The sequence below is a fragment of the Watersipora subatra genome, chromosome 5, assembly GCF_963576615.1.
Source record: "Watersipora subatra chromosome 5, tzWatSuba1.1, whole genome shotgun sequence".
Lineage (NCBI taxonomy): Eukaryota > Metazoa > Bryozoa > Gymnolaemata > Cheilostomatida > Watersiporidae > Watersipora > Watersipora subatra.
In genome coordinates this window covers 42,979,269-42,995,591 of record NC_088712.1, presented here as the reverse complement: position 1 = coordinate 42,995,591, position 16,323 = coordinate 42,979,269, and the positions used below count along the sequence as shown (strand labels likewise).

The window sequence follows — 16,323 nt, the reverse complement described above, 5'->3', positions numbered from 1 at the left end:
GTTCCAAAAACATTTGTGTGTTCAATAAACGTTGATCCTGCTCGGCCCACAACCTACATTGTGCTTTGAATTTTGGCCCCTCGGACAATTGAGTTTGACATCCCTGGTCTAGGGGGAATGTGTAGTTAACTCAATATTGCATCATCAGCTATTCATGTTACAGAACAGAATTTGATAAGCCAGCTAGAGAATACTTACATACATGTAGTAGTCAAATGGGATCTCTGGTGCTTTCAAGGCAGATGATGGTAGGAGGTATATATGTTTTCCTTGACCAATCACCTTTTTCAGAGTTATGGAGTTCAGTGTTTCCCTAGATGGTAAGTTAGGCTCCACTAATGAGTGTCCTAAAGCCATTCTAATAGAGCTTATACTACAATCAGAAATCTAGTTTTTCAAATTTTAGTTTCTATCAGTAGTAATAACAAGGAAAAGCTTTATTTGTGTGAGTTGCCTGGGGAACAACATGACTCTCAAACGGTTTTCTGAATCAACATTTGGTGGTATCATAAAACGACATGTTGGAGGTGGGTATCTCGACTCGGGATGGTACTGGAGGATGAGGTCCACTATCATGGTGACCCACTCTGGTACGGTTGATGGGGTAGCCTAAGCACCATGGGCAAAGTCAACCCTTGCCCATGAAAAATAACTTTGATGGTCATTTTAGGAACAAGGCTTAAGAAAAACTTGTCTAAGCATGAGGTCATGGTGGGCCTCTGGCTGGGATGGGTAAGCGAGGCCTCAACCTTTTTAAACCACTTGGGATCGAAAGGTTTTTTAGGTGATTGCATAGCAGACCAAGTAAAAAAGATTGTATACAGAAATAAATATAAAACTTCCCTGACAAATCTGGCTGTGAACTTAGAGATTTCTTACCGTTAGAATATATTAGCTGTTAATGTTTGCAATATTCTAAAATAGGAGAATGAAGGCTTTTTAAGTAATGAGGTTTAAACTTTATTTTAATTTTGCATGAACTACAGTGGCCGACCTTCGCTATAAGAATACAGTATCTCCTATTGAACCATGATCAGAAATGAATAGTGTAAACTTTCATACATTGTGCCTTTCAGCTTATCGCTGAATACATTTCCAAAAAAATCTTTAAGTTGGTCAACATCCTTGTCTAAGGGTATGTCAACTGCATCCACTATATGCTTCGATAGATACAACTTCAACTTTTCTTGCCCCATAGGGACTTTCCTGATGGCAGGTGATTGAAGCAGCACAAGTGGTTTGGTAAATGTTTTTGTTGAGGCACCATGCAAAAAAATTGACCATGAGTCTATTGGCTAAACTGGCTAAACAATTCCATTACATGTCAAACAGGATAAAAGCAACAAATGCCAAACCATTGCATATTATGCAAACAGATAGAAATTAGGATTATAGAAACACGAGAAAAGTGACAATGAGGAACAAGATTATTTCATTCACTGCTGGCATACCGCATTTGCCTGGGTCGTATGGTGGCCCTTGAGCTTGAAGGCTGGAGGAGCGCTCTCAAATCATTTAGACGGTTTTGTTGAGCCATATCTAAATTAATATAAAACTAGATAAATAAGATGGGACATTCTTGACAGCACAGACTGTGTGATACAAACATCCAACAAGGTCAATAAGATGCAAACTATTTGCGGATCAAGATCTTGCTGCTGTTCATCTGTCATCATGATGACAGTCTGATAAAATCTAAACTCGCTGCAATTTTTTTTGAATTAGGATAAAATGATGAGCAATCAATGAATGAGGCTGCCTAGATTGCGATTCAAACAAGCAGAGTGCAGACAGTGTTGATCGGCCAGATAGTTGGGCATATTATTAAATTATGATTTTATTCTGAGTATACAATTATGATTATAATAATAATAATAATGTTTATTAAATAATAATTACATTGAACGAAATAGTTAGTTATACTTCACTATTATTATTATGCTATTCTACACATACGATACTTTACTGTGCAATATCATGTATGTATTTTATTAATCATCACTTCAATCAATGAGCTAACAAACAAACATTCAAATCAGAGACAATGAATAATAATAAATTATTATTTATCATCGTGCATTCACATCTCCAAGCACTAGACTGATTGACTAACACTAAAACTAACGACACAGTGACTATATATATATATATATATATATATATATATATATATATACACACACACACGCACGCACACACACCACACACCCCACACACCACACACACCACACACACCACACACACCACACCACACCACACCTCACCTCACCTCACCTCACCACACCACACCACACCAAACCACACACACAATACAAGAGTTTCTGTTATTAAATTCATTTTCTTGCTGCGAATACAATTGTATGAATGGTAATGCTTCTTTGCAACAAACAACCGCTGAACGAGCAAGGGTAAAAAATAGAGAGTGAGTGGGGTCTCAGTAAGTCGATGGATAACTTTCTCAATGTATTATAAAAAAAGGTCGACGGAGAAATCTACGTCGTTGTTACTACAGAACAGCAACCTACAATACTCACTTGCTGAGATAAAGACCTCGTATTTGAGAAATTAACAAGTAAGTAAGCTAAAAAGTTGGATCTTAATAGAATCTTGACTCTTACCTTTTTTTCAAAGGCAAGTAACTTTTGAAAATGAAATAATTTTCTATTAAATGAACGAATGTGGCAAAGCTCGCTTCAGGTGCACGCGGTGAGGAAAGCTCGCTATAGTGTCTTCACTCCCCAGGGTTATTGATCGAACATCTCCAATTTTGCCAACTATTTATCGATGGGCCGCGGGCTATGTGTAAAAAAGGGCGCGGTTGACTTAGGAGCATTTCTTTGAAATGTAATAAAAAGGAAATCGCATATAAAAGAAAAGTTGAATAACAAACATGCGTATTGGCATATTTAAACAGGATCGCAGCGAAATAGCGAACATGCGCGTTTTGCAATACAAAACATTAAAGTTAGCATACTAAGCATGAATTTTGACATACTAAACATGAATATTCACATGCTAAACATGTAAATTAGCATACTAAACATGAATTTTGCCATATAAAACATGTGAACTGACATACTAAACACGAATCTTCACATACTAAACATGTAAGTTGGCATACTAAATATGTAAGTTAGCATACTAAACATGAATCTTCACATATTAAACATTTAAACTGATATACTAAAAATTTTTTTATAGTGTGGATATCACAAAATTTTACAAATTGCACTCCCTAATATACCCATACAAAATCATTATTTTCATTTCGATATTCTCCAACAATATTAATATTAACAATCCCTTTATCGTTGATTATTTTTAAATGTCAAAGTTTTCAGTTTGACAGCAGGCGTTAAGGTATTCTGAAATATACAGTTTTAAAACTTTGCTTGTTCTTTATTTTTGTTAGTTTTTTAATTTGATTGGCTCATAAACATTGTTGGTGATGGGCTACCACAGTACATTCAGCACCGGCAATGGAGACGCGGCACAGACCACCAAAGTGGAGCTTTCCAATGAAGGAAGGGACTTTGCCAATTTGGCAGCTTTCACATCAGCTGGGCTCAGAGAAAGAGACAAAGGCTGAACTTGAAGTTCTATACCGTTTGAGCACCAGACTCATTGAGCCGGCTCCTAGAGCTCCTCGGTAGTGTTGGTCTAGAGAAAGGGTAGTAAGTCACAGTTCTGGGTAGACTACTAACGGCTAAATACCATCAACAGGCAGTACGCCTACCCTGTACCCCAAACCATTGGTGGCATTGATGCCTGTGTGGCAGCAGTTATTTCAGCACACCTGACATGGTCGATGGCTACTGGCAAGTACTCCTGTACACTGGTGAGCAGGAGAACTCGGAAGTTGCTAACTGCTCTAACCCTTGTAAATAAAAGGTCTTGCCCCTTGGTCTTACCTCCGTGCCAGCTACCTTCCAGAAGCTAATGTAGTATATGTCACACAGCTTGCATTAGAGAACATTGCTGCTTTACCTAAATGGCATCATTGTTTTTGCCCCTGACTTCAATACTCACCTGCACCAACTGACAAAAGTGCTCCAGCACTTAAAGAAAGCCGGGCTAATGAGAAAGGCCTCCAAGTATCAGCTACTCAATCAAATGTGGATTACTTATGTCATGTGGTTCGCGCTGAAAATGTATCTACTGACCTGGAAAAAACGCGATTTGTGAATTGGTTATACTTGGGGGTTTTGGAGAGCTGCAAAGTTTTTTGAGTATAGTGGGCTCCTATCGCTAGTATATCCTAAGCTTCGCTATTACAGAACAGCTTTTGCTGATCCACACCAACCAGGGGGCATAATTTGAGAGTCAGTTAATAATCAAGCTGTGCAAGCTTTAGCAGGTGGAAAATACTCACATCATTCCTATCACCTTAATGCCAATGATGTACTAGTTGAATGCAATGACAGACAACTACACAATACTCTGCAAGTATTACTGCTGACATAAGGCCAAGAGGAGAGAAGAAGTTGCCCCTTCAGCTGATAAAAGCATACCGATATACGGTGCATTTGGCCACAAAAATACCACAAATCTGTTGATGCTCTGCCATTAGCTGCGCCAAAATAACGGAAATCTAGCCATTCACCCTCAAAGGCCAGCCTTACATAAGTATGTGGTAGTTATTCTGAAGAAGCTAGAGGAGATTCATACAGCTCTCAGAAAGGAACAGATGACCCTCTACACCATCAGAAAAAAGTGCCGAGACAAGGGGTGCTGTCTAGCCAACTCCAAAGTCGATGACATGACTGAGCGGAGTCTTGATTTGTTTTGAGTTTGATTCTTGTTGCGCAGGATTAGGGATCAACAGTTTATTGTCAGTCTGTGGTGAAGAGTTGCAAATGTCCTCATAAATAGACGTCCATTAATAAATCTATAGTAAAGATTGTTCCAAAATTGCGGAAAATGATCGGTAACACAGGTTATTGATGAGATGATAACGATTACCAATTGTGGATAATGAAAACTGGAAACAAGATAATAAATTGTGAAGGTAATAGAGTGTCGGGCTACTAAATCAAATGTCACAAGTATAAAGTCTGTACAAAGAATATCTTTATAAAGCATTTAGGCATCTAAATTACAGCTTATATTACATCTCAAGTGTGAGAAGGTTCAAACAAAAATCCATGATGATTGAACTTTTATACGTATCTATATATATATACATACTTGTATATATATATATATCTATGTTTCCTAGTGTTGGTGTGTGCGTCCAGCTATAGATACGGTAGTGGATCGTGTCTACCTGCTAAACAGAGCCAAGCCGAGCCAAGCCAGGCTGAGCCAAACTGAGCCGAACCAAAGCCGAGCCGAGTCAAATCCAACCAAGTAGAATAAGAGGCAGGGCCTACCAGCTATATAAGCTTGAACAGTTGGGTTAGAGAGCAAAACTGTTCTGGGCCTGTTCATTGCATGTGCTTAATTATTCTTGTACTCTTATGAACAAAACAGAAATACATGTATAAACTTATGCATCGAGTCTTATACTGGTGGAGTGAGTAAGGGTGGCACAAAACCTTCACACTAGTGGAAGTAGTGAGATAACTACGATCCCAAAAACCACTTAACCATGAGACTCATACTGGATTGCTAGATTTCTAGATCAACTTTCTGCTGCCGTAAGAGCGGCAGTAGAAAGAAACCCAAGCATCAGTGGACAACGGCTTGCCTGGAAAACAGCAGCTCTGCTCATACTGAAGGAATTTCCCGGCAACAGGAAGAAACCCATATAGAGCTGTGTAAAACCCTGCAGCAACGGACTCAGTAAATGAACTGCTCTAGGAGCAGAAACTTACTAAAAGCTCTGACAGGACTTTCCTGGGAAACGGCAGCACTGCTCCTCCTGGAAGAACTTCCTGGCAACAGGAAAAAGACCGAGGGAGCTGTGTAAACCTATGACCTCAAACTCAGTAGATAAACTGTCCTAGGAAAGGAGCAGAAACCTAATGAAAAAATCCAAACATGGCCAATAATATGGCACAAAGCGCCGATATGAGACCCGACCGGCTAGTCGAAGCACTGCAATTGATGCTACAGATGCCAAAGGCCCAAGAACTGGCACCGCGATTCAAAACTCTCCAGTACACAGGAAAGGGAGACATGGAATATTTTGTTGCCTGCTTCCTAGAGGCGGCCGACGCCAACCAGTGGGCAGAAGGAGCAACACTGTTGCACCTCCGAAAGGCTCTGGGCAAACAAGCTGAGGACTTTGGGTGAGCCGAGAATCCGGAGGCCATATTAAATGCATTCCGGGCAAGATTTGGGCTGTCCGCTAGACAGGCACTAAACCAGCTCAACGCCCTTAGAGAGGGTACTCCAAGCCCTTAAGAACATGCTCTGGTGGACACTTCTATAGTGCAAGCCTTCAGCCGACCTCAATCCACCAGCCATTTCCTTCCAGGAAAATCGGAGGGGCGGCCAATCCACACGGAGTGTACTACTAACCTGTTAAATAAACAGGTCTTTGCATGACTACCTGAAGCCGCACAAAACCAGCTCGATGAGAGCGACAGCCTCAGCCTACTGGCTGATGGGACACCCCTTCTATTGAATAATCCGGTTGCCTACTTGTCTGAGGGACATAAGGACGGAGAAAGTTTTTGTAGTCAGTCGCCTTAGTGAGGATGCCATTTTGAGAACGCCATTTTACGTGGCCCATCAGTGTTCTCTTGAGTTTGAACAAGCAGTGGTTCGAGCGGGTGGCAAGCAGCTATTCTGCACAGACCAGTATGGATGACTACTACAGAGTAAAGTGCAGGTGATCAGGGGTGGCACCAGCTTGGACAGAGATGGCGATACATTGTTGCATCACTACGCGGAATTAATGCCCCATAGGGGTGATCAAAGAGTTCCTAGACAGATCCCCAATGACAAATTGCCTAAATAAGTCGAGACCAAAGGAACAGGTCATCACCCGATGCATGAATACGACGGAATGGCTATTGAAATTCCGGTCTGAAGCTACTATGGGCAATTACACGGGAGTGGACATCCAGCGAGTCAAAGAGATCGAACGCTTATCATATGAAGCCGGCCTGACTTCAACCAGTAAAGTGCCGACTCACCTTGAGGAGTTGTTTCAGATGACCCGACCAAACTGTGAGAGGACAGGCCAGACAGCGAAGTTAGCCTTCCTGCTGAGTCGGTATGCCACTCTGTTCAGCACGGATGACAACGACGTAGGAAGGACCTCTGAGGTGGAACATTTTATTCCGCTCAAGAAGGGTACTCGGTCGATCCGGCAAACCTCCAAATGCTTAGGCTGGAGAAAGAGGTGGAGATTGAAAGACAGGTCTAGCACCTACTCAAGAGAAGACTTATCGAGCCAGCTGGAAGGGCTTGGAGTGCCCCCATGGTGCCGGTCCGAAAAAAGACGGAAAGTGGCGCATCTGCATAGATTACTGGCACTTGAATCGCCGTTACCAAGCAGGATGCCTAACCCTTACCCAGGAATAATGACAGCCTGGACGCGCTGTCTGGCAGTCGTTACCTCAGCTCGTTAGACCTAGTGAGCGGGTACTGCCAAGTGCCCCCAGAAGCAGAAGCTCAAAAGAAATCAACCTTCTAGACGTGATCCAAGTTGTGGAAGTAGATGGTACTACCCTCTGAAGTGATTTCTGCCCGAGCTACCTACCGAAGCTGATGGAACGCATCTTAAACGGCCTCGGCTGGAGGATGCTGTTGTTTTACTTTGATGAGAGCGTAGTCATCGCACCAGATTTCAGCATACAGCTGTACCGACTAGAGGAGGTCTTCCAAAAACTCCACAAGGCCAGATTAAAATTGAAGCCATCTAAATGCAGGCTATTGCAACCCCAGGTCCACTATTTGGGTCATATATTGAGCAAGGACAGAGTTTCTACAAACCCCCATAAAGTCTAGGCGGTCACAAAGTGGCCAAACCGGTGCGGAATTAAGAAACTCCAAGGGTTCCTCGGGACAGCCGGCTACTACCGACAATACACTCTGCAGTTTGCCACAAAAGCGCATCCCTTGCACCAGTTGACTGCAAAGGGAGAGACCTAGAAATGAACGGAAGAGGAAAAGATCGCCTCCAACAAACTGAAGGACAGCTACAGCACCGCCCCCATTTTTGGCTATCCAGACCCCCGACGGTAGTATGTTTTGGATACAGATGCCAGTAGATGTCGAGTAAAGGTTGTGCTGTTCAAAGTACAAAAAGGCTGTGAGAAGATCATTGCTTATTACAGCAAAACCCTCACCCCCTCCTCGCGCAATTACTGCATTGACTCGACAAGAGTCGCTTGCGGCGGTCAAATCAGTGAAGAACTTTCAGCTCTATCTGTATGGACAGGATTTCCTTCTATGAACAAATCACATTCTGCTCCGGTGGTTGTGTAGAAGGAGAAACCTTCAAACTACATGGCCAAGTAGATCGAGATCCTGGCAAAGTTCCTATATACCCTGAAACATCGACCAGAAATTTGCCACAAGAACGCATATGGGCTGAGTAGGCCAGCCTGCGAGAACATCCAACAATGTGTGACCATTGAACAGAGGGACGGCGGCTCCTCACGAAAAGAGTTGGTTGGGAAACAGGGGCTTTTGCCTAGTGGGTACCGACCAATTGCCTTGATAGGACTCCCACTCTTGACAGGGCGGGATTGACTCTGAGCAACAATCTGCATACCCCGGGGCACCAACCGGCAGCTCACATGGGACTCCCACTCCAACCGTGGTGGGATTGAACCTGAGTGCCAGTGGTGACACGAAGGGCTATTAGTCCCACCCGAGAAGCAAGTACCAAAAGGCGAGCTGGCTTGGCTACAGGCCACAGGACAAGGACCAGCGGCCATCATGTACCACACAATCGCCATGGGAGAGGAGGTGTCGGCGGAGCACCTGGAAGTTGGAAGCAGAGAGCTGGACACACTGCATCACATGCAGGGCTCTTTGCGCATACGACAGGACGGTGTGCTAGAAGCATGCGTGGCCCCAGAAGGCTGCGGTAGATGGTGTGCCATCTGCCCACCGGCCATGCAAGGACCCACAGTGTGGCAAACAAAAATCCTGGCTCACTCTGAGGTGTGAAAGGATGACAAGTGGCCTCCAGCTGACAGTGCTCCACAGTCAGATGGCTCATCAAAAGTTGCGAGGTGTGCTAAGTCGCCAAGCATAGAGGACAAAGGTGGCCGAAAGAAAGCAGAGGCTCTACGCCAGAAGACCCTGGCAGAAGGTAGCCGTAGATCAGGTCAGGCCATGTCCGGCCACTCCAAGAGGAAATAAGTGGGTGCTGGTCTGCACCGACCATTTCACCCAATGGCAAAACTCGCTGGCAATGGCGGACGCCACGGCACCGGTGGTTGCGAACGTGCTGGAGGAGTGGGTTCTATGCTACCTGAGTCAGCCAGAGCAGATCTACATGAACCAGGGGTGCAGCTCAAGTGCCAACTGATGGCCGAACTGTGCCAAATTTAGAAGTGGAGAAGACACACCACACCTTAACACCCACAGGACAATGGAATCGTGGCATGGAACAACTTAGGACTCGGAGATTCCTTGAGAGCATTTCTTCAAGCCCGAAGACAGGACAAATGGGATGTGTTGCTTTTCTAGCTAAAGAGGGCATACCAAGGCATTGCCCACTCCACAAACGGAGAAACATTCAACATGCTGATTTTGGGACCAGAATATAGGTTGCTAGATAAGCTGGAGAGTCACCTCCTACTGACTGAGTTCTTTCCTGCCTACGAGCATTCCTTCAAGGTACAGCAAAGACTGCAAACAGTGCATACAACACTATGTCAGAACCAGACGAAGGTGAGACAGTAGGACCGAGAAGAGCCACCGCTGTACCCGCCAGGCAACTGGATATGGCTAACAAACAAACGCTGGAAAGGGGGGGGAACCCCCAGCTACAGGCAAAGTTTGTGGGACCGTAAAAAGTCCTAAAGGCCTGAAGCAACCACACTTATCTGGTAGAGAGACAGAGCCGGTCCTCAATTCAGAGCAAAACGAGACTGAAGCCCTGATTCCCCTGTCCAGAGAAGCTGGGACTAGCCCCAGCCATCCTAGAGACAAGAAGGGGTCCTTACATGAAGGGAGCCCAACCCAGCAGGTTTGAGAAAAATTTGGAGGAAATCAGAAATGACCCCTTGCCAGTAATGCCGCCCCCCAGCAGGGAAAAATTGCTGATGAACGCTGCAAAAGCCCAAAGGCAGAAGACAACTCTTGTAAAAAACCCGGCTTAACCAGAAAGAAGGAATCCTCAAAGACCGAGCTCAGTAATAATCCATCCGGCCCAACTCGAAAAAATTCCAGAAGAACCAAAGAGGAGGCCAGAGCAACGGCGAAGCCAAAAATTCTATCAGCTCTGATCCGACACAATCCGAGGCCGGCCCGAACTACTAGAAAGCCAAAACGATATAAAGATGGAGTGCATCTCTCCATGGAATTGCCAGAAAACAGTTCGGAGGTGGAACGGGAAAATAGTAAAACTTTCTCAGTTTTCACGGATGCAACCAAAGCTTTCCTTTTAAAGAACTTCTTTTTTTCTGGTCTATGTTAGAGCACTCAAAAATGGACAACAAAGGTAACACCTCTCTACAGGATTTATTGACCTTGGTCACAATTGCATAGCTTGAAACTAGCTGGAGAAGCAGTGGATAGGCCAACCTCGGTGAATGTTATGGCCTACGAAGGAAATAGTGAAGGTTAAGACACAACACGAAGATCAGGATATTTAGGCGCAGCCATGCTAGAGATAACAGACGAAGGAGCAGAGGCACTATTGAACGAGACCCTGATGAATGATGAAGAAGTGTGCTGGGTGGCTGCAGTACAGACCAAGAAAAAACGAATCAGCCCCCTCACCTCTTCACCAGAGTTGATCTTTTCTCCTCCAGCTGTGGCAATCTGGGAAAGCATGCCCGTCAGGGAACCGGAGCCGAGGGAGAATACCGCAACAAAAAAGCCAATGGTAAAACAATCAAGCATCTGTCTTCCTAGACTATCTCATGAGTGGAAGACAAAGTGAAAGAAAGGAGCTGCCATAATTGTCGATTCACTACCAGCAGTCGGCGGATCCGTTTTCATGGGTTGCATCACTATGCGATATTTGTGTGCTCTTGTGACTGGCAACATGCATCGAGAGATCAAATTTTGATTCACCATGCTACTCATCGACAAGGAGGAGTCGAAATGGTTGTTTACCTAGTGGATCAGAACACCTGGGAGCAGTTCCATTTGAGAACATGTGAGCTCCCTATCCATAGCTGCATTTACCCCCACTACCTAGGGAAGGAGACAACGCAGTCCACGCGGAGGAGTCCAGCAGACTGCAACACGGGCCCGCTCCCCAACACGGACTAGTCCGGCCTGGACTAAGAGGAGCCAGACAACCCTAGACCAGCCTGGACATCGTACTCTGACTAAAATAGTGGGCCAGATCCCTGCTAGTCAGGTGCTGCTCTAAATTCAGCGTAGCAAAACCCGGCTGCTGTTTCAGGATGCACCGGACTGGGAGAAGGCCGCGGAGACCATGCAGAACTTACTAAGATGAGTAAACTTGGAGGGCCAAAAATGCCAGTGTCTACTGAACAAAGTGGAGTTCCTTCACTACGGAGCCCGCCAGCATGAAGTCCTGGCGCAGTTATTACTTCCTCAAAATGTTAACTGAAGACCCTACTTGCTAATGGGCGGAGTGTGTGGTGGATCCGCGTCCACCTATTAAACCGAGCTAAGCCGAGCCAAGCCAACCCGAGCCGAGTCAAGTTCAACTATGTAGAACAATAGGCAAGACCTTCCCGCTATATAAGCTTGAGCGATTGGGTTAGAGAGCAGAGCTGTTGTGGGCCTGTTTATTGCATGTGCTTGATTATTCTTGTACTCTTATGAACAAAACAGAAATAAATGTATAAACTTATGCATCGAGTCTTGTACTGGTGGAGTAAGCAAAGTTGGCACAAAACCTTTACAATATGTGACCCCGGTGGTCAGAATGTACAATTGCGCGGTAATCGCATTGTTCACAATAGGGCGATACACGTGCTATACGCTAGTATATGACCCACCATCACTATTTTAGTAAACAGTGGTTTATAGTGCATTCAACCCTGCTCTCTTGCATGGTCTTGTTTGTTGTTGTGTCTGAGCAATCATAAAGCGAAAATTGCCATTTAACTCCATCCATGTCAGTGGTTGGTAGGGAATTTTTCATAGCCAACGATCATCACTATGGGCGTATAATTGCAGGCACGTGCATGTATTTGGCTATTTCCTGTTTTAAAGCCGTAGGCTAAAACAAAATGGAACCTTTGCAAAAATTACGACTAGTTGAGGCTAACAATTTAGATGAGTGTTTCTACATAGTATCTGAGTTAGCTGCCTCAGATCATAGTGAAAGCGATAACGAGGATATTGATGAAAATGTTGATAATAGGGAAACTATTGAAATACAGCTGCTTAGACAATATGTGGCTGCTAATCATAATGACCGTAGGATTGATAATCGTAATGAATTAAATCAAATTACAGAAAATAACGATCAGCCTATCACTGCTGATAACATTCAAATTCTAGCTGTTGACATCAAACTAATTAGCAAATGCAAGTAAAGGGAATTCTGTGCTAGTTTTATGTCATCTGAACAAATAAACCTCATTAGAACTGTATATCAAGGATTACCGAAGGATTCATTGGATATGGTTGTGTTGGGACAAATTGCCACAAACATAGCTAGATCTGGTGCTACCAACAACACCAGTCATGCTGCCAAGCAGCGCAAAAAGCACAAAGTTTGTTACTCCCTTGAAAATCAGCGTGAATACGTTAACTCATGAAATTTAAATAACCACATCCAGCAGTAGAATCTAACCATCTTTGGATACCATTATTACATTGGTTATTGTCTGTATGACTCTTTTGGGAAATGAGATATGTAGGAATGTGTTTCTCTACATCAATGCCATTGATCAGAAGAGATTGGCAGCACTAACTACTCACTACAAGGAGTACAGTCCAATCCCCAGGAATTTAAATGACAGAGGGTGGACTAGCCGATCAATAAACTTTGAGGAGGCCAAGGATATAGTTAATTTTCTGGAAAGCGTCATTAGTATTCATGCACTTTCTCTACCAGGAAGAGTACCAGGTGTTTTAAATATCCGAGTCACCAATCATAACAATAGGTTTGTTCATTCATATAAGGCTCTTTTATCCCCTTGTGTTTGTTAGTAAATGGATTATTTTTCCAATCAAAATTAGGATTCAAGAAAACAAAGATAAAGGTACTACCATCAAACTTGACTGTGCAGGCTTTATATGATAATTATGTCGATTCTTGTGTCGCCAGCATGGCGGCACCTAACTCTCTGAAAAGCTTTCGAAGAATATGGAGAGCAGTGATGCCTTGGCTTATACTATCAAAACCTAGCACCGATCTATGTTGGACCTGTCAGCAGTACAACTACAAATACCAAAGGTATTACTCTTAAATGACTTTATGAATTGGCTAAAGAGTAAGTTAGAGTTTAACCATTGACACTCCAGCATTTTTGCAGCTCTATCAACCATACTGAAGCTGAAAAGCTGCAGCTCATAGCAGATCAACAGAAGCATCTGGATGAAGCCTCTAAAGCCAGAGAACACTTAAATAAGTGAACTTATGATTGCAGAAAGAGTATTGGCATTTCTTCCTTCTTTCCTTCATTTCTTCTTTACCAACTACGGTCTAGGGGAGAAATCTTTGCTTCTTCAGGCAGATAACTTCTAGTGAAAACTACTAAGGGCTAGTTTGCTTTGGTTTAATATCTTCTACGCTGTATGTCTTTCTTGCTAACATCACTCATTCAAATCTAGCTGTAGCACAACTTTTACAGTGGTCAAAACAAAAACAACAGTATGCTGGCGTAATTGTTATGGCGTGTGATGACAGGAAGAAACCAGAATATCCAGCTTAACCTCCTCATAGTAGGGCACACCAAGTTCTCGTGTGATTTGCTTTTCAGTAATTTAAAGAAGAAAACTAGGCGTACCAAACTTTCTTTACTACAAGAAATAGAAGAGGTTAGCAATCTTTCATGTTCCTGTGCTAGCAAAATTTATAAACCCAATTATACCAATTTCATAGTTTGCATGGTATTTTAGTGTGTGAACCAATCTGCCGCTTCCAACTTGTGGAAGATGGTAGAAACCTAGGATGGCCATGTGGAGGTACCTGTACAATTATGACTGGGCGACATTTCTGCAAGTGAGAATGCTGTAAGGGATAAAGAAACTGCACCAGTTTGAAATGGACTCCGCTAGGCCAGGCTTGTGAAGTTGTTGTATTTATGCTATGAATGATATCACCCTTACTTTATAAGACAATGTTTAATCTCGGAGTTTCAGGACTCATTGGTATAATTGTATTTGTAGGTGTTATTACTTATAAAAAGTAATGTCCATCTATGAACTCAGCAAATTTCACTATGCTTGACCCGCTGCCAGATGGTATGCCTGACCAGGTCTAACCAGAAAGACTCTCGGTAGAACGAAAACAATATCTGTTCAAACAAATAAGAGAATTCTGCTCTCTAGAGACAAGACATTTAGTCTGTCCTCAACCTGAAGATTGTAAGCATGTCAGATCTGTTTTGTTTGAAATTTCTTGAGAGATAGAGTTAGTATGACTAAATCATTTTTCATTGTTACAGATGATATGGCTGTTGAGGAAGAAGAAGCAGGAAAAATTCCAACATCACCAGCCAAAAAAAATCCAAAAAACACTGCCAAGTGAAAATTACCTACATTGTACTTGCTGTGGACAATTATTATGATAAAACTCTAAACCTCTTATAGCTTATTGATCTTGATGTAGACCATACATTTCAGTCACCTTTCAATTACCTTGATAGTCATATAACAAGCAAGCACTTTTAATGTGTTTTAATAAATCTCTGCAATGTACTCTGTGCTGCACTGTGTGAGTGTTAAACTGCATTAAAAGAGCTCTAGATTGAATGGTCACTTGATGAGTTGGGTTGATATTTCCGCATCTCGTTGTCTTCTGCGGTCACCTTTCATTGACCTTACCATGACCTTCTGTATAGGTAGACAATTCTGAACACACTTCCAGCAACTCTGATTGTCTTTATATGCAGTCATAGCAATATAGCTTGAGAAGAAGTGCCCAGTTTGAAGCATACCCTTTTAATGAAAATCTCCAGGACGGTGAGCTTTTAGCCACATATATTGTTGAAATTACCATGACCTTTCGGAGGTCAACCGTTGATCGAAATTTAAAAAAAGTGTGACCATTTTTTTCAGGGTCTTAATGTGTAGAATGCCAGGTCTCAACAATATAGGTTAAGATTAAGTGGTTGGCTGCTATGGCATTTTAATTTGTAAACAAATACCATGAGTTACGATTCATAAATCGCCAAATTTATCCTGCTCAAACTCAAAACAACAGTTTTAGTTTATCACAAAACCTTCTCTATTGAATCTTGCATAGCCTGGCCATATATTCCCCAATTTAAAATTCTCTGAATTTTTTGATTTTCAATATTTAAATAACTCAAAAATATTGTTTTAGCACGATTGTACATTCTGACAGCCTTGGTCACATATAGCTACAGTGCACACTGATTATTTTACGGATGCGGCTACGCGTTACGATGTTCCTGTTAAGAAATATTTTTCATAAGGTTCAATTACTATGTCTGGGGTCAAAGCTAATTTTTTGTGCAAGGACAATTACATGCTACATGTTACGTGTTACATGTGGAAAAGTCTCTGTAGAGTAGGAGTGTCTCTGTATTCAAAGTTTTGATGGATATTTTCTGGTGGCACAGTAACTTTTGTTATACACACATTTCTATGCAAAAATTGTTATTATTAAATTTTCAGATTTAGAATTTTTATTTTGTTTTCTCTGTTTGTATTTTTGTATCATTACCGCAGCAAAACTGACCTAATTTACTTAATACTTGCTAATTATTTCACATTTACATGTACATTTAAACTTTTTTATAGTTGTTTATTTTAATTTATTTGACTTGCACAAAATATTTTCTTCACGATATCAAGAAATATGAGTTTAAAGGTTGCTTGACAAGGTTTGAAAACCTTTACATTTCTTTTTATTTTCTGTTAAATTATTTCAACTGACACTTTTCTCATGTTATGTGGTTTGAAAGTTACCATGGTAAATGTTGTTATATGTTAAATACAAATAAAATTTCTGACCAAAGATGGTTTTATTACTCGGGCAACGCCGAATAGTATACATAGCTACCCGCTAGTATATATAGTTATTAATAGATGGTTATATATACATAATAGTATATATAAGAGCTAATA

The 16,323-nt window shown here is 42.2% G+C and overlaps 1 protein-coding gene across 2 annotated transcripts in view; it reads right to left on the bottom strand.

Moving 5' to 3' along the window:
- LOC137396652 (uncharacterized) overlaps window positions 1-16,323 on the bottom strand; it is a 47,993-nt gene that overhangs the window by 21,039 nt on the left and 10,631 nt on the right. The window lies entirely within an intron of this gene.